The 18,958-nt window shown below is 33.5% G+C and overlaps 1 protein-coding gene across 2 annotated transcripts in view; it reads left to right on the forward strand.

Annotated features, from left to right (window-relative positions):
* Window positions 1-299: 299 nt before the first annotated feature.
* LOC146532291 (zwei Ig domain protein zig-8-like) overlaps window positions 300-18,958 on the forward strand; it is a 226,182-nt gene continuing 207,523 nt past the window's right edge. For both annotated transcript variants that reach the window (XM_085197251.1, XM_085197252.1), the window contains exon 1: window positions 300-442. The gene's annotated coding sequence lies outside the window, so the exon portion shown is untranslated. The remainder of the gene's footprint in view (window positions 443-18,958) is intronic.

Genomic DNA, 18,958 nt, shown 5'->3' on the forward strand with positions numbered 1-18,958 from the left:
AAAAAATTGGAATGCTTGGAAGTTCCAAACCATAATACTACTACGGGGTGAAATTGTGTCATCATCATCATCTGCATTTATTGTAAAAAGAAATATTAAATGTTTCAAGTGTAATAATATGGGTCATTGTTGAGCCGAATGTAATGTGGACAGAAAATGTTATATTTATTGTTAAAAAAGTGAGAAAAAATGCTATTATTGTAATAATTTTGTAAACATGTTAAAAATGAGTGTTAGTTTAAAAAGGGAAAATAAAAAATGTGTTTGTAGTGCAAAAAAAGTAAAATTAAAAACCTAATAGAAGTAATTCAATAAAAGTGTGTGTATAGTGTATTCCTAAGTGTTGCGTTGATTTAAAATCGGCTCGCCGCCATTAGCTACATACCGACGCTAGTTTGCTGATTTCTTGAAAGAAGCGTGTGCGACGTCGCCGCGCCGACAGGTAAGTATATGCATGCTCATGATATTCTTAACCTTTAACTATGGACGTGATTTTTTTATAACACACATATGGAATATGGACGTCGGGTCTGTCAGACCACTGTATTTATTGGTTATATTCCGTCTGTTTTTTAAGGGAAGAAGACAATTTTATGTTTTAGTTTACATGAATAGCCTCAAATCAAACAAAATCAATATAAATAAAATCGCTTTTTATTAAACTTTACGCATCACAACGATTTAAGTAACTTAAAGTCACAATTTCAGTCTTTGGCCACATGGGATGACTCTTAAGAAAATAACACTATAAAAAAAAGACAGATAATAAAATAAATATTTTTTTAACAAAATATAAAGTCTAACAATTTAAAAAAATAAAAAAATTACATCTTATGTTATAAAATAAAAAAATTGACAACACCTCAAGATAAGGTACAATTGAACATCGATACACAATGGCTTTCAACATTGTAGACTAACACGACGATTGCAGTCAACATAAGTATGTGTTGTGTTTCTATATATCTTTTGGGGGCAAAGTGTACATGTTTTTCAAGTGTAGGGAACATTACTTATTCAAAATTAATATTATTACATTTACTAGAATCATCCGCACGCAGCGCATTGGAACAATTCAAACCTGTTCCGAGTTTTTTTGCTATGCGTGTCGTAGGCTGCTAGCTAGCATCGCCACGTTTAAAGAGTCGGCTAGAATCGCTTGCGACATTCACTTGTGTATCCATTGCTCTCTTAGCTTGCATTCAATTCTCAACCTTAACTTCTTGCTATTACGTGCTAGTCTGTTATATTATTTTAAGGCCGTCGTCTCGCAGCGGCATAAGGGTGACTAACTAACACAACGATTGTGGGTTCAATCCCCGCTCGAAGAAATTAAATATTTATTTAAGTGTATTTTTTTCATATACTTGCTCTGGTATCGCACACAATGTCTCCAAAATTCGGCAGAAAGTGGGGAACGGAGTGTTTAACACTAAATTCCCTCTGCCTACCCTACTGTGTGCGGGATACAGCGTGAAGCTGAAAAAATAAATAAATATATCAATAATATTTTACCATTGAATAATAATATTATACCCTGAGATCCGGCCGTTGAATCCTGCATAAACGAGTTTTCTTAATTAAACCTATATTAATGAATAATACATGATTAGTAGAACAGATTACACCTGGGTTGCCTGGAAGAATCCTGCCGCAATCACCTTTAATTACATTTTTTCGTAACTCGTTTTTGGAGAAAATTGCACCCATACGTTTTTTATATGAATCGCACATCATTTGAAAGATAATCGCATAAGAAATTGGAAAATTGAGGGTTGCCAGCTCTCAGTCTGCCGCAAGTCTAGGGTTGCCTGGTTTAAACATGTCACTAAATGTTAATAATTTGCACTCATGTGTTTTTTTAATGAATTATATATCAAATTAAAGCTTTTTTTTTTCTGAACACTATAAAACAGGGTTGCCTGGAAAATTTCTGCCGCAAACAGGGGTTGCCAGCGTTTGAAATATTTTATTCCGGTTCCGTTTGACTATGAGAATAGACGATGAAATGCGCGGTCTGCCTTATGTTTTAAAGTAAAATATTATATAATAGAAGGTCAATCTTAAAATCAATGTTTATTCTAATTGTTCACCTGTTAAATGATTATTTTAATGATATTAAGTACACGCAGAAAACTATTTAAAGATCATAGGGCAGAAGAAATCATCCTTATTTTTCAAGTAAAATAATGAATCTATAATATTGAGTCTTTGCAAAATCTATTTTCTAAATACTAATATTTATTTATTAATTTAAATAACCCTTTTAAAACAACTAAATTATCTAATTAAGTAAATGTATACAAATATCGATCTACTATAAGGTATTAATTACAACATGTTTCCTTAATATAATGAGAGGTGACAATTATTGCGGATATTTTTTTATTAATTAAGAAAATATGGAAAATTACATTTCAATAAACAATCTCTCTCTCTCTTCGCCCTCTGCTTGTTTGATTTGACAACGCCGTCCGTATCCGTAGAAAGAACTATGGCGCCCATCTTTTTGGTACGAATATTTACGTTTTTGCAAAGTAAATGAAAACTATTCAACTAATAAAAACTATTAAAAAATATTGATAAAAAAATGTCGCTAGCAAGAACTTGTCCGTCTATGCTGATAGTTTTTAAGGCATTTAGGTCTGAAAGAACTGTTCTTATAATTATAATAAAGCGTAATCACTCACTCACGTCCCTAACTTAGTGTAATCAAAACTAAGGCAATTCCCACGGCCACAATTGTCACATTTTATTAAACTATATAATATTAAACATTAAAGTATATTTACGTTTTGCATTAGAAAATAATTAAAAAATACTTCTTTATATTTTTGTTTTTAAACAATGAACTTTTTGTAACACTGTAAATGATAACCGTGCATTGTGTCACTATTTAAAAAAATGTCACTGTATTTAAAATTCATTTTTTGGCGAAACAATAACATAATTTTACACTTTTGGAAAGATTCCTTGTTAAATTCTATCACATTTTCACATCTTCATTTCTGTCAAGTAAAAACGTCGTTACTCCAAAACGAAAGGTAAGTAACTAAGTAATATGCTCAAAAACAACTCATTTGGACATCTGCACTTTTATTGCATTTAGAAACAATACATCTTCGAAAATAATTTTATTGCATTTGGTTTGCTTTGTATCGCGCCGCAAAATGTTTATCTATAGTAAAAAATAGCCAACTAATTGATATTTGCCGACTCTTGGTCATAAACCGTAAATAGCGTTTATTAGTCGGCATTACTGTCGGATTTTCTTCGAATTTATTATGCTAACTTAGTTTTGTTTATTATAATTCTATTATATATATTTCTTTCCTATGCAAATTATTAAAAATTGCGTGAAAAAAAATCAAATCAAATCAAATCAAACAAGTAGAGGACGAAGAGAGAGACAGAGAGTTTATTGAAATGTATTTTTCAATATAATTAATAAAAAAAATATCCGCAATAATGGTCACCCTTCATTATATTAAGGGAACAAGATGTATATGTATGTATATTAATAGTTTATAGAATTTTTTTATTAAGTTAATGAATTTACTTAATTAGATAATTTAGTTGTTTTAAAAGGGTTATTTAAATTAATAAATAAATATTAGTATTTAGAAAATAGATTTTGCAAAGACTCAATATTATAGATTCATTATTTTACTTGAAAAATAAGGATGATTTCTTCTGCCCTATGATCTTTAAATAGTTTTCTGCGTGTACTTAATATCATTAAAATAATCATTTAACAGGTGAACAATTAGAATAAACATTGATTTTAAGATTGACCTTCTATTATATAATATTTTACTTTAAAACATAAGGCAGACCGCGCATTTCATCGTCTATTCTCATAGTCAAACGGAACCGGAATAAAATATTTCAAACGCTGGCAACCCCTGTTTGCGGCAGAAATTTTCCAGGCAACCCTGTTTTATAGTGTTCAGAAAAAAAAAAGCTTTAATTTGATATATAATTCATTAAAAAAACACATGAGTGCAAATTATTAACATTTAGTGACATGTTTAAACCAGGCAACCCTAGACTTGCGGCAGACTGAGAGCTGGCAACCCTCAATTTTCCAATTTCTTATGCGATTATCTTTCAAATGATGTGCGATTCATATAAAAAACGTATGGGTGCAATTTTCTCCAAAAACGAGTTACGAAAAAATGTAATTAAAGGTGATTGCGGCAGGATTCTTCCAGGCAACCCAGGTGTAATCTGTTCTACTAATCATGTATTATTCATTAATATAGGTTTAATTAAGAAAACTCGTTTATGCAGGATTCAACGGTCGGATCCCAGTCTATTAATTGAACAAATAAATTTCCTTATCCACAGTCGCTATAGTCACCACACTTTACGTGTGAGATAAGAAACCTTGTTAATTATCGTCAATCACGCTTCCACTAATTAAATTAAGATAATTAAATCAAAACGTTAATGTTTCACAAACGGGGTCGTTCGTGTTTTAATTTAATGTATATTATGTTTCATTAATTTATTTCATTATAGAGGGAAAGATAACTTTTGTCTACGTTTTTTAACCTATAATAGGGTTAGCTTTTTTTTCAGCTTCACGCTGTATCCCGCAAATAGCAGGATAGGTATAGGGAACTTAGTTGAAACACTTCGTTTCTAACTTTTCGATGTATTATGTGTTACGTGGCGGTTCTCAACGCTGCGTTTTGCTTCGACACCAGAGCGAAGAAATTATAATATTCAAGATTTCATTACCTCGAATGGGAATCGAACCTCAAAACTTGTCTCTAAAAGTATTTTTCTAAGCTACAATTATTTAAAATGAAGAACAAATGAACATAAAATTACAAGTAAATTAGAAAACCTAGATCTGCTTCCTTGTTTCTCTAAAGCTTTGCGACGCAGTAGATAGACTAAATAACTTCGTTATTTTTGCCTCTTACAAAGTATTTTTATGGAGAAGCTCTTCGCCTAATTTACTTTATACAGTAAACAGAGGTTGATTTTAAAAGTATTAATGTTTTTATTTTGTGTTTGTTTTATGTATGAAAAAATAATATTTGTTGTTACTTCTCCGTGGAGAAAATAGAGAGTACAATTGAAAATATTAGCTTTTCTACTATTGTACGTCATTTACATAATGTCACATTTTAACTAAAACCCTCCTACTCTATCTAATATCTCATACTCTAGGAGGATTATTTAAAAAAATCTTGATTTTTTTGTTTTTACAAGAGTCACCACAGGGAACATTACTGAGTAACAATGGTAAAATTCTTACATTTAAAAATTCTTGCCAAAACAATTCTTGCAGGATACATCGAATATTTTCTCAGTGATCTGCAAAATTCTATCTTGCTTGTCAATCTACCTGTCCATCCTTCAGATGCAAATTCTACTCGACTATAGAAATTCCTTTGGAAATTCTAACAAATTGATAAGTTTAAAATTTGTAAATGTTGTTTTGGCATAATCAGCTTCACGCTGTATTCCGCTCAGTCAGTGTAGGTAGAGGGAACCTAGTGTTAAGACACTCCGTTCCCCACTTTCTTTCGGATTCTGATGGCATCGCGTGTTGAGTGGCGGAACTCAACGCCGCTCTTTGCCTGGACACCAGAGCGAAGAAAATGAAAATATAAATGTAAATATATATTTTATTTCCTCGAGTGGGGATCAAACTTACAACTACTTGGCCGCTGCGCCACGACGCATTTATACATATTATATTCTTAATAAATACAATTTTATTTTCATTTCCATTCATATAACTTGCTTGGTTGTGACATTTGTACCTTACAATGTACAGTACAATTGTTCTACTAGCGTCGGATGCTGTGGCGCTAAGATATATCGCGGTGAAGACACCCTGGTACCTGGACTTGGCAGGTCAGTCTCACGTTATGTATGAAATGGAGAATATTTTAAAAATATATTTTGTAGGTAAATTTTATTAATATTATTGTAATGCAGTGGCACAGCCTAACGTCTTCGTTTAATAGTAAATGTGAGGATAGTTCGATTCTTACATGGGGCAATAAGTTATTACCATTTTTCGATATAAAGACGACGGGAAGTGAAATTTGTCACTGCACCTCCAATATCTCGAAAAGTCGGTAACGGAGTGACTCAACATTACGTTACTGGCCTCTGATTGCTCTCAAATGCTATGAGACTCATATTTTACTGTCACAAGTTGTATCGCTGTGGCATGACGGCCCCACTGCATTTAATAAATATAGATATTCTTCCAAAATGTGCTTTGAATTTTCTTACTTACTCTTACATAATTAATTAACATAATACATGTATCCAGCTACTATAAAGTACGAAGCAATAGCGCGTAAGTACTGCAAAGTCCCACTCAGTCGTCATTATCAAACAAGCCCTCGAGACGAGCACGTTTTAATTACAAAAACTTGTTAACCAAATACATACACTTTAATATTCGTCTTCTAAACGAGTCGCCACGTTGTCATTTGAATATGTGAGAGTTAGGGTTGAGTTCGAATAGGAGATGAAATGAAGATATTGGGATTTTTTTCTGAATTTTTAAATCAGCTTTAAGCTGTAGGTATACCATAAATTTTAATAAATTTCCTTCAATGGAGATTGAACCCCAACCATTCGCGTTACAGGTACAGTCACACGACTGGCCTCCTGGCCAGTTTCACAAGGGGGAACGGAATGTCTTACACTAGGTTCCCAGGTTCCGTCTGTCTACCATGCAATGTGAATTTCGCTTTCATATCATTGTCATATCATTTTCGCTCAAAAATTTAATCTTTCAAAATTTCTCACCCAACGTAAAGTTCCTATAAATTTCATTTGAAAGATAAAAAACAATAATCTACCATAATGACACTTTGTAAATATACCGCCGCGCCGACTTACGGGACTTCGCGGAAGAAATAAAAGAAAATTGATATTTAATCGTTTAAAAAGTCCCTCTTTCGAGTTGATGAGAGTGGTCATTTTGTAATATAAAAGAGCACTCGAGGGAAACTAGGTAGAGTGACAACTTATTGTATATAATATATATGTAGGTATATCAGAAAAGAGGCGGATCTATCCAGGTGCACAATCATGCGACTGTTATCACGACGGTTGTCGGTTTGATTTCTTGTGAAATCCTAATATTTCATTTCTTTCCCTTGCGGTAACATTTATTTTTATATATACATTCATAATATTTTTAGCTTTCTTAATTTTGTATAGAAGAGTATACTATTAAATTTAAATAGAAACTCAAATTGAATTATTGAATTATCTAAATTGAATTATTTTGATTCTGTACATCTCGGAACCCGTCCGAGAAACTAACTACGTATAAGATTCCCTATAAAAAAAGTATTTTCCTTTCCAAAGTGTGGCAACACTTTAAAAATATTAAACAGCATACTATACAAATATGAAGCGTCAACTTAAAAACAAGATTATATTTCACAAAACTAAACGAGATCGAGCTTCCAAGGGGCGTTGTTACGCGTAATTAAGTACAATTTCTAAAATCGTCGAGCGTAAAGCTTTGCGATATCTTTGCGAACTTTAGGCGTCTTGTAGTAATTGTATGAAGCCGTCATAGTGCAGCGGCACAGCGTTTATTGTGGGTTCGATTCTCACTCAAGGGAATGAATATTTACAAGACAAAGGGCGGAGTTCTGCCGGTCATCACCCAATGCCTCCAGAATTTAGTGAAAAGTGGGGAATCGAAGTAGCTTAATGGGAACTTAGTGCTCCGACTTTCCGTTTCATTGAGTCGCATTTTTTTAATAAATAGGGTTTTTGCAAGCACTTTTGAATTGTCGAATGAGCATAATGGCTACTGGCTCCGAAGGCAGTTCTGCTAAGAATACCCTGTACCCTGCCTTGTGCGGGATACAGCGTGCAACTGATTTTCTTTTTTATTAAAAAAAAAATTTTGTACTGTATCCAACATATATTACTTAGCAGAGTAGGCTGAGGGAACCTTGAGTTAAAACATCCTTATTTAATAGCTAATAATATTGCTAAATTCTTCTACACAAACAAAATTTATATAAGTGTCAAACAGGCAAAGTGATTAATCACTTAGCCATTAAATAAAGAAAAGGAAGAGAGATGAGTAAAGAAAATTTAAATAAACGTGTAAACGTCTTCTTAATTTCCCCGGCTTATCGCCATTTCGTCTCCCGGAATAATTACTAGATTTCATGAATAATTACTTCAAGGGGTTTGTTTTACGCTTTCTAGGGCTGGTGATTAGTAATTAGAGGAGCACTAGCGTAATGACGAGACGCGGTTTTCCTTTAGACAATTTATACTGTGTAATTTCATGTACTTGTATAATGATATTATACAGTTCTTATATTGTTTAATTATATGAAAATATTTGTAATTGGTTATGAAACCGGTCAAGTGTGAGTCGGAGACGCTCACCGAGGCTTTCGTACCTATTACTTATTAGGATCGAAGGTCAACGGGAAGTAACACTTGTAAAAGTTGACAAAGTTAAGTTTGCAGGCTTATGCATTCATTTTGTATGAAATTAATTACAAATATAGGTTTGTAATTATTTGTTTCTATGAAATATCTGTAATTTTTTACTTTTGTCCTTGTCATTAACCTTCAATCCTCAATCCTTAGTCCCTTATCCTGAACCGTAAATCCTCACTCCTCAGTTCTTATTCTTTCTTCCTTCATCACCAAACCTCAATCCACTCCTAAATTACACTTTGTTAAAATTAAATACGATTTACAATAATAATGAGTTATAGACATCTATAATATTTTAATGTAATCTATTCATAGCTATATTTAAATAAAGCGAATCCACTAACTAAGGTAAGTAAATACGAATACAAAAGTAATAATTTGAGAGAACAACGTGTATTTGGTGAAAATTTCACTTTAACTTCATACAGCAAGCCGTTTGTGAGCGTTTATTTACACTTACTGTTGATGTTAGAAATAAACTAAGCTCATTAGTCACGCGTTTGTTTTCATATGTTTTGTTTATTTTGATTCTGTATTTGTGATAAAATATTATTAATTTTGAGACCATCCCCTTCCAACTACAATATCTCATATGGAAGAGTGTAGAGAGAACCTAGTGTTAATACACACCGTTACCCACTTTTCGCTGAATTCCGAAGGCATAACGTGTTGAGGGGCGGAAGAACTCTGCGTTTGGTCTGGTACCAACGCTAGGAAATAAAAATGTTAACTATTTAATTTACTCGAGTGGGAATCGAACCCACATGTCAGGTAACACTAGATACACAAAGGAAAATTAACTCATAAATAACTCTAATCTCCCACTTGAGTTCATGCTTAAAATTCTGTATGACTAGCGCAAATCTGAGCTATCTATCAAACTAAGCTTTTGAAGCTGATATAAGGACTTTACCGTGGAGAGATTAGAACCTGCAACTATCGTGACGTGCATTTAATATAATATAATAACAAGGTTATCAACATGCACCTTGTAACTTGATAAATTAATAGTTTAAAAGACTAAAAACGCGCGCACTCGTAGGCAGTCCAGGGTTCCGTCAGCCATATTCCAATTCCATCATCAGAACAGCTTGATGATACGATAATATTATATTGTTGTATATTAGACTTATAATTGTCAAGTTTTATGGAAATACAACAATTACAGGTGTAATTGAGATTCCTAGATTTTATTATATAGTATACTCGACTTAATAAATGTGTTCACGAGAGAGCATAGAGTTAAGACACTATGCTCCCCATTTTCCGCCCTACATTCGAAACATTCGAGAAATTAATTCCGCAAATTTACATGTTATCCAAACAAAATCTATCCTGCATAAATAATGAAAATTCAAACACTTCATTCACTTGTTCTATATATTGCTTAAACAATACCGCACTGTAACACAATCTGATGAGCGGTAAGCGTGAGGCGTGAAGATATGCGTAACAGACCGACCGACATGTATAATACCGACATGTATACCGACATGTATATTATACATGTGGGTATTATACTGTCGGTCTGTCTTATATATGTATGTATGTATGTATGTCATGTTGTTACAATGAAACTGTTGGTTACATCCGATTAGTTAAAATTCGTCTATAATGTAGTTAAATTTATTTCTATAATGTTTAACATTAGGTTCTTATATATGAAAAGTCAAATTTTTATTGGTAGTTTTATTTCCAGTTCTGGAAATGAGGCTAAACGCGGCGTTAAGTTTCGCTGCTTAACGCGCAAAGCCTAGAGAACTGGTGGAATGTAAGGAACAGAAGTGTTCAGGAACAGAATTGGTATTAGGATAGAGCGATACATCCAGGATAGAGCGTGAAGCAAAAAAATAACTAAATTAAAGATATCAATGGAATATTTAAACTCATGGGCGGATATTTTTTCCACAAAAAATGCTCCATAAATCTCTTGTCAGGGTCAATGACTCGGAAAAATATTTCAGTTTTTCGTCACTGTGGCTTTATTCTATGCATTTTATATACGACTAGATAGATTTTATATACTAGCACAAATAAAGCCTGTAATATAGCATCGAATTTCTGGCGAAACTCAACACCGTGATTTGTCTTGTTACTAGATTGAAGAAATAAAAATAATTAAACACTCTGTGTCGGAAACTTACTTAGGTCCCTATTTTCCGTTTTGAGTAGCATAACTCAGCGCCTCGTTTCGTCTTACCAGAGTGGATAAAAAACTTATTCCTCCGAGTGAGGATCACACAACCATCAAATTGGAAGTTAGACGCTATCTAACGGCGGTAACAGTAAAAATGGCGTTAAGTCCTAGGCGTTAAGTCATACAATTTCTCAAAAATTCTGCATAAATAAGGCAATGGAATTTAACGGAACGGAACGGAATACAGAAAAAAACGTGAAGATGCTTGCAACTCAAAATGTTTAGTAAGAGCATCTAATTATTCGGTAGAAATTAATTCGAACGAAATTATTAATGAATTAATCTTAACACCAGATTCTTAGGTTACCTCGGCTTATCAAACGGGACACATCGTGAACCTAAAATAAGGGTACCTAATACCAAATTTTAACCTCTAAGCCTAGAGATGGTAAAACAAAAGATAAAGAGGCTTTACAGTTTTGCACACTCCATTTAAATTAAGTTTGTTTCAATATTTCCTGCGTCAACTAATTTAGGGGTAAATTGTCTTAGTTTGTTATTCTTAATTTAGTATTTAGTTCAGGCTTATAATATATATTTTTTGCTTTTTAGTTTCGTAGTATTCCAAAAATAGCAGTAAAGGCAAAGGGAACCCGTAAACATAGTGTTGTTACACTCAGCACTACGTCCTGACCTAGTGCTGAGACAATTTGTGCTGAGTTCCCATTAAGACACTTTCGTTCCTCACTTTCCGCCGAATTTTTGGGACATTGTGTGATGAGTGGCGGAACTTAACGCCACACTATGTTTTGACGCCAGGCTCTGGCGTCATTATAAAAGATATTAGAAATAGTTTTAAATCTTGTACATTTAAATCCCCGTTACTAAGGAGTATCTTTGTAAGATTACAAACTAAAATTTTATTTGTATACTTTTGCAAACCGCTCCACTATCTTATTCTGTCAGCAAACATTTTGTAAGTTCGAAAAATTAAATTCTACGTAGAATGTCGTTTTAAATATTTTCAAATAATCTTGAATAAAGTTTTAAAATATTTAAAAAAAAATATCAGCTTCACACTGTATCCCGCTCACAGCAGGGTAGGTAGAGGCAGAGGCCCTCTGGGAAAGGCTCGTCCTGGTAACGAAGCAAAGCGCGACGTTGAGTACCAATTCTTTAATATTTTTATTTTAGTTTTACAATTTTTCCTGCAAACAAATGAAAATAATTAAATACTTTCTAGCGGGAATTGAAACCACTACGTCGCTTTTACAATCAGACGCTTTGCTGCTACGCCATGACGGACCTAATATTATTATTAACAGTTTTTATTATTATAACAATATCTATATAAACGTAGCAACAAAAAAGTAACTTTATTTTCACTATCAAAATTTAAAGCGTGACAACGTACTGTGATAATTAAATTATTTAGACAAAATTTTATATTTAAAATTTTTCCACTGAATAAATATTTTTTTGCGGTTTGTTTCTATGTATAATTTTTATAAATACGTATCCTATTAAAAGAAAATGTTTATTAACTTCTAGCTGCATAGCATGGTAGACTCTCTCACTCTATCCTGCTTATGTCAAAACTCTCCGTTTTGTACTTTTCGCCAGAATTTTGTACTGGAATTAGTGAGTCGGAACTGAACGCTACCTTTTTTCTTACAAGAGCGAGGAAATGAAAATAACATTTTTTTAGCTTCTCGTTGTATCCCATAAAAATATAGGCAAGAGGGATTCTAGGAACGTAGTGTTAAGACAATTCCATTTCCCACTTACCGCCGATTTCTTCTTCTTCTGGAACTCAACGCTTTGCCTCGTCACCAGAGCACTGAAATTAAAGTATTTTAATACAATTTATATTTAATTCCCTTTTCAATTCATTTAAATAAATATTTATATTTAATTCCCTCGAGTGGGAATCGAACCTACACCTTTAGCGTCGCGCTTAAAGTCAAACGCTATCTCATTTCGCACGATATCAATCTATACAGTCTAATATTATTTAAATATCATTTTCCTTTACAGCGTTTACCCGCAACTATCTTTCCTATTCACAACGATCTTATTCATACCCTAATTATTCGAACCCACTGACCTCAGTTTGAAATTCATGATTTTAATTAACCCTTTCATTTAATGTTAAAATATTTTTATTCATAAACTTTGATAGCTTTATCAAATGTTTTTTTAGTAAATTACAATTTTTAATATCAAAAATAACTAAATAATATATTATAAGACCTTCGTTGCGCAATAGAACAAAGATTGGTTGTAAACGCAACGGTTGTAAGTTCAATCCGTACATGGGTAATGATTACATAGTAGATGACATAGCTTTAAGTTCCACTCAATACTTAAGCTAGAAAATTCTGCGGAAAATGGAGAGCGGAATGTTTTAACACTTGAGTCCTACCTATAATATGATGCTGTATTTATATAAATTCCTTATACCCTTATTTGTTTTCAATTTATAAATAAGTTAGAAACATTTTAAAGCTTTTAACAAAATTTTATAAGCGCCATTGTACTGTCGTTTTCCAAATAAACGGGTGCAAACAACTTTTTAGTAATTGTCGTATACGAAATTGTGTTAAGTTTTACGTAGCTGGTGTGCTGTCTGGTGAATTTTTAAAGGGAGGTAATACATTTTTTCGCAAGTATTTTTTTCTTTTTTGTTATATTTTAGCTTTTCGCTACATCCTGGGTGTAGCTAGGTTGACACTGGGAATTTAGGAACCTAGTGTTAACTTCGTTTCCATTAAGATATTTTTGGCCCAATTCTGGAGGCATTATATGTTGAGTGGCGGAATTGAATACTGCACACAGCAGAGTAAGTAGAGGGGACCTAGTGTTAAGACACTGTGTTCCTAACTTTCCGTCCAAATTTTTTAGTGTGTTGAGTGACAGAATAAGACGTCCTGCTTTGTATATAAAAGTTAAAAATTTAAAAAATATATATTAGCTCGAGTGGGAATCGACCTCAACACAATCAAGTTTTCAGAAAAAGATAAAGTGTCGTTTAAATATTTTTTTTGGAAAACAAAAAAAATAAACATACCGAGATTTGAACCCGCGCTTCGGACAGTTGCCAAAAGGCGCTGGTATTACGTTTAATTTTTTTATACGTTTTCATATAATTAACACATATATTTTCACCCAATTTCCAACTGATCTCGTATTTTCGTCGAGCCAGCTCCCCGGAGGGTTGTTCGTTACTAAACACTCGTTAGAAACATTTTTATCCCTGATCTATTACTATGAATTATGCTAATACTGAAACCGTTATTTTGAAGTGAAATATAGTGTTTTAGCTTTAGTGGAAGTTAAATTATAATTTTATTATGTAAATTTTTAATTTTTATTATAAAATTGCTTTTTTTTGTTGAAATTTTCCTTATAAATCTTTTTATACTTTTCTTTTTTCAAGTTATTGTTATTCCTTTTTTTGAGCTTTACCTTATATTCCTGAAAAAAGACAGCAATATAAGGTCGTAGCGCAGGAGGACAGAGGTATACGCCTGTAAACACTTACAGTTTTTATATTTTCATTCTCACCCTCTGGTAAGGCAAGGCAAAGGCAAGGCTGGTCTGGCAAGACCAGGCGTTAAGTTCCGCCAATCAATATGGAATGCTTTGAGAATTGTGCAAAAAGTGGGGTACAAAACTGTTTTAATGGGGGCAAAGTATCTTAGCACTAATTTTCCAGGTTGCCAGGTTGCTCTGCCTTCCCTGCTATATGTGGCATAGAGTGTAAGGGTAAAAGCAGACTGGAATACCAATCTCGATATGTATTCGTGAGGAATGGGTTCAATGCAATTATTTCAAACTTAATGGCTCAATAGAAAATACCTTATCCCTATCCCAAACGTGTACAACTGTGATCACAAAATATATGAACTTAGCCTGATATCTAGTCTTCTATACTATTATTATACAAATAAAGAATATGTTCGACTGAACGCGCTAATCTAAGGAAGTACTGGTTCGACTTGAATCAATATATTTTATTGGATAGTCCATTTATTGACAAAAGCTATAAAAGATTATAATTATAGAGCATTAATTTCATAGTTACTCATTTTACCAGAGAAGTTACCCAATAGGACTCTTCCTTTCCTCACTTTTCGCCGAATTTTTTAGGCATTGATAGGCCGCGTTCTGCCACGCGAGGAAATTATAATATTGCGGCGGAAAGTGGAGAACAGAATGAAGTGTTCTAACACAAGGTGGTTTTTTTCTCTCTCTCTCTCTCTCTCAGGAATACACCGTGAAGTTACAAAAAAAGTGACAAACGGCGTGAGCAAATGAAAAATTAACACAAACCCTAACGCCGTCAATAAATAAAGACAATTAACGAATACCCTCAAAATGTCATTGAAAATTAATACAATCATTATCTGAAAACCACTATCTGATTAATTATGTTATATTTAATTAGGCGGTGCATAATATAATGGTGCGTTACAAACATCAACAGAGAGCGCGGTCACAAAACCCAAAATGTGGTGAGCAATTAGTATTTATTACAGTCGCCTTTGTGTTTGAATAATGGAAATACTAGTTTTGTACTGAGTAGCATAGTTGGTATATTTGAATGGATGATTTGGAACCACAGATTTTTTTTTGAACGTGCGATGGTGGTAGGTTCGATCCTCTCTCGGGGGAATTAATTATTAATCTATATATATAAAATCGAAAGGTCACTCACTCATCACGAAATCTCAGAAACTACATGTGCTAGGAATCTCAAATTATGCATAGGCGTTACTTATAGGACGTATGTGCTCGCTAAGACGGGAATTTGCAATATTCTACTCCTAAGGGGATGAAATAGGGGTTGAAAGTTTGTATGGAAAAAAATTAAAATCGCCACCGATTTTTATAAGATTTGAAATTTAAACTCTGAAAATTATTTCATTGAACGCGTGTTTCGTGGTTTATTAGAATTCACCCCTAAAAGTGCAAATAAGCGGGCGAAGCTGCGCGCGTCCGCTAGTCTATCTATATATATAAAATCGAAAGATCACTCACTTATCACGAAATCTCATGAACTACATGTGCTAGGAATCTCAAATTTTGCATAGGAGTTACTTATAGGACGTAGGTGCTCGCTAAGACGGGAATTTGCAATATTCCACTTCTAAGGGGTTGTTTTTGGGGTTGAAAGTTTGTATGAAACTTCGTTACTACAAATGCTAGGAGTCTCAAATTTTACATGGACGTCACTTATAGGACGTAGGTTCTCATGGAGACAGAAATTAATAATAACGTAGTTCACGCAGGCGAAGCCGCGGGCGGGCCACTAGTATTTGATATTTTCACACAAAATTTTCTAAATAATTTAAAATTCCGAAAACCTAGGACTAACTGAATCAAATGAAATTCAGTCAGTTGTGAAGTTATGATCGAACGAATATGAATGACAGTTTCACTGTATGCATCTTTTATACGTGTGATGTGTTCTGTCAATTTCTGTCTCAAATACGCGATATTGGATCATAGCCCTTTACAAGTCGTTTTCTAACACGTGAACAACAAAATTAAATAAAAAACATGCTTTCACGCTTTATCTCGCATATAGCAGGGTAGGCTGAAGGAATCTAGTGTTAAGACACTCCGTTTTTGGTGATTTCCCTAGATGTTGCGTGTTGAAGGGCGGAACTTAACGCCGCGCTTTATTTAGTTACCAGTGCGAGAAAATGGAAATATACTTAAGCTTAAAACGATATATGCGGGAAATATATCATATAATTATTTCCCGCATATAGAGAAGTTATCTACTACGATTTATTGGAGAACAAAAGAGTTATTGTCATTGTGACGAATATCATATTTTAAACCCTTGCCCTTCGAGTACGTGAGAAGGTTCGTATCGGCTTAAGAGTTATGCACGAAAGGTTTTTCTATACATTTTTAAATATATTTTTGTCGTCACGTCACGTCAAATATATTTTTCCACAAATATTAAATCACGCTTTTCCCGCATAGGACGAGAGAATTCACTTTTAAATCACTTAATTCTCTAGTTTTAGATCTTAATCGTTGATATCTAATTGCCGTCTTTTGTCGTGTCGCGAAAATGAAAGCTAAAATAGCTTTCATTTTTCATTAAATATAATTACTACTGCAAAGTATTTAAACCGTCGAATTTTCGAAAATATATAAATAATACTAAAATATACGCCTTTAATCCTTTCAAGGACTTTTATTTTAAATATCACTCTTATTCCCATCTTGCTTACACAAAAATATTATGTGTGTTGTGGATTCGATCAGTCGATGAAATTAAACTAATTAATATTTTCATTTCCTAATTCTGGTATCGAGATAAAATGATGATCTGGGAAAGAAATATCCTATCACTACGTACCCAGGTTCCCTCTGCCTACCCTGCTATGTGCAGGATAAAGAGTAAAGCTAAAAAACACATTGTATCGAACTTAGTATATACATAGAGATATTGGTTGAAATCTGCAAACTCTATCGGATTATGGCATCAGATCGGAGCAATTTCTCGTAATCGCAGAACATGGAGGAATCTGACATTTGATAAATTTTACAGAGCAGACGTATTTCATCTCAAAACTTGCGTTACTGCAATATGTTTCTGAGAGAGATTTACTTTTTGTCATGTTTTCTATTCTGTTATATACTTTAGTTCTTAATTTTCCACCCTTTGAGTGTATCATCTACCACTTTTGCCTCACGACAGCTTCAATATATATAATTTTTTGCATAATATTCAATATCCAGAAATAAATAAAAAATAATAATAAAATATCACAATTCTTGTCCCATTTTTTTACATATACGGTAGTATATCTGCTTATTAAAAAGTAGTAAAGTAAGTCCAAATGGGGATACCATTTGGACTTTATGTGATCCAACTTACGTCTAGTGGTATATCACTACGTTTCTCAATTAAGGTTAAATATCAATTACCATTATTATTAAATAATATTATTCTAAATGCGAATTGAATTCATAACTTCGATATTAGCAGTTTACATATTGTTACTACGACTGTCAGCTACGGCCGTCGTAGAGCAGCGGTAAAGCATTTGGCTATAAACTTGGTAGTAGGGTCAATTCCCACTAACGGGAATGAATTATGTTGATGAATAATTTCTTACAGCGTGAAGCTATAAAAATAACTATAAATAATATTTTTTTTGCAATTCCATATTTCCCCAACAATTCGCCGCTTCCATCCCAAAACAAAAACTATAAGTGTTAGTAAAAGAGGTAAAAACAAGCATTTGCCAAGTTGTTTTTTCAAACTTCATCCAACTTAGTTGGCAATAACGATTTTGTTAATATTCTCAGGATATTTGTATTGAAGTTGAGTGTGAGGGTACTCGAGGGTACACACGAGGGGAACGTTGAGCTTTTATAGTTTGTTTATTATTTTTACTATGTTTTCACGTTATATATATTTTTAGGAAAATGCTCTTATATATTTAAAATAAATGAATAAAATATAGTTTCATACTGTATTTCCTATGTAGTAGGTTAGGCAGAGGGAATGAGAGATTTTTCTAAAGATTTATTTTTTAGCTTCGTCCTGTATCCCGTACATAGCAGGATAGGTAGAGGCAAATTGGGAACCTAGTGTAAATACTCTGTTTCCATTACGACACTTTAGTTCCTCACTTTTAAGGTGATCCCCTTTTTCTGCCTAATTTTCGAGACGGTGTACTTCGTCTTATGACCAAAGTGAAAATTATCATAGTTTCTTTACTCTAATAGAAATCGAACCCACCACCATCACGTGCCTTGCAGAATATTACTTTCATAATTATTTCACAATGATCGATGAAGAGATTTTCACTATCGCAATATACCTTCGTATGTTCACACAAAGTAGTTATTTAAGTAGCATTTCCCACGCTATAATGAAAACGGTTCGACAGCTGTCCTATTTTATTAACGGCTATAAAACTTGTATCTGAAACATTAATAGAAATAATATTAAACGTGTTTCCTCCGATTTTCTTATCTTTTTCTATCTTTTTTTTTATGGAAAAAGGACAAGGCAAACGAGCGTTCGGGTCACCTGGTGGTGATCACCGCCGCCCACGACCCCGTGCAGTACCAGAGGAGCTACAGGTGCGTTGCCGGCCTTTGAGGTGGAGATAGACGTGATTTTTAAAGGTATCCATATCGTACCGACCTGGAAACACTGCCGCGGGTAGACTGTTCCACAGTTCGGTGGCGTGTGGAAGGAAATTTCTACGAAACCGCACAGTAGTGGAGCGCCACGTATCCAGATGGTGTGGATGATATGATATCTTCACGAAAGGCAGGGTAGGCAAAGGGAATCTGGGAACCTAGTGTTAAGTTCGT

The sequence above is a fragment of the Heliconius melpomene genome, chromosome 14, assembly GCF_056956725.1.
Source record: "Heliconius melpomene rosina isolate 202511_hmr_F chromosome 14, ASM5695672v1, whole genome shotgun sequence".
Classification (NCBI taxonomy): Eukaryota; Metazoa; Arthropoda; class Insecta; order Lepidoptera; family Nymphalidae; genus Heliconius; species Heliconius melpomene.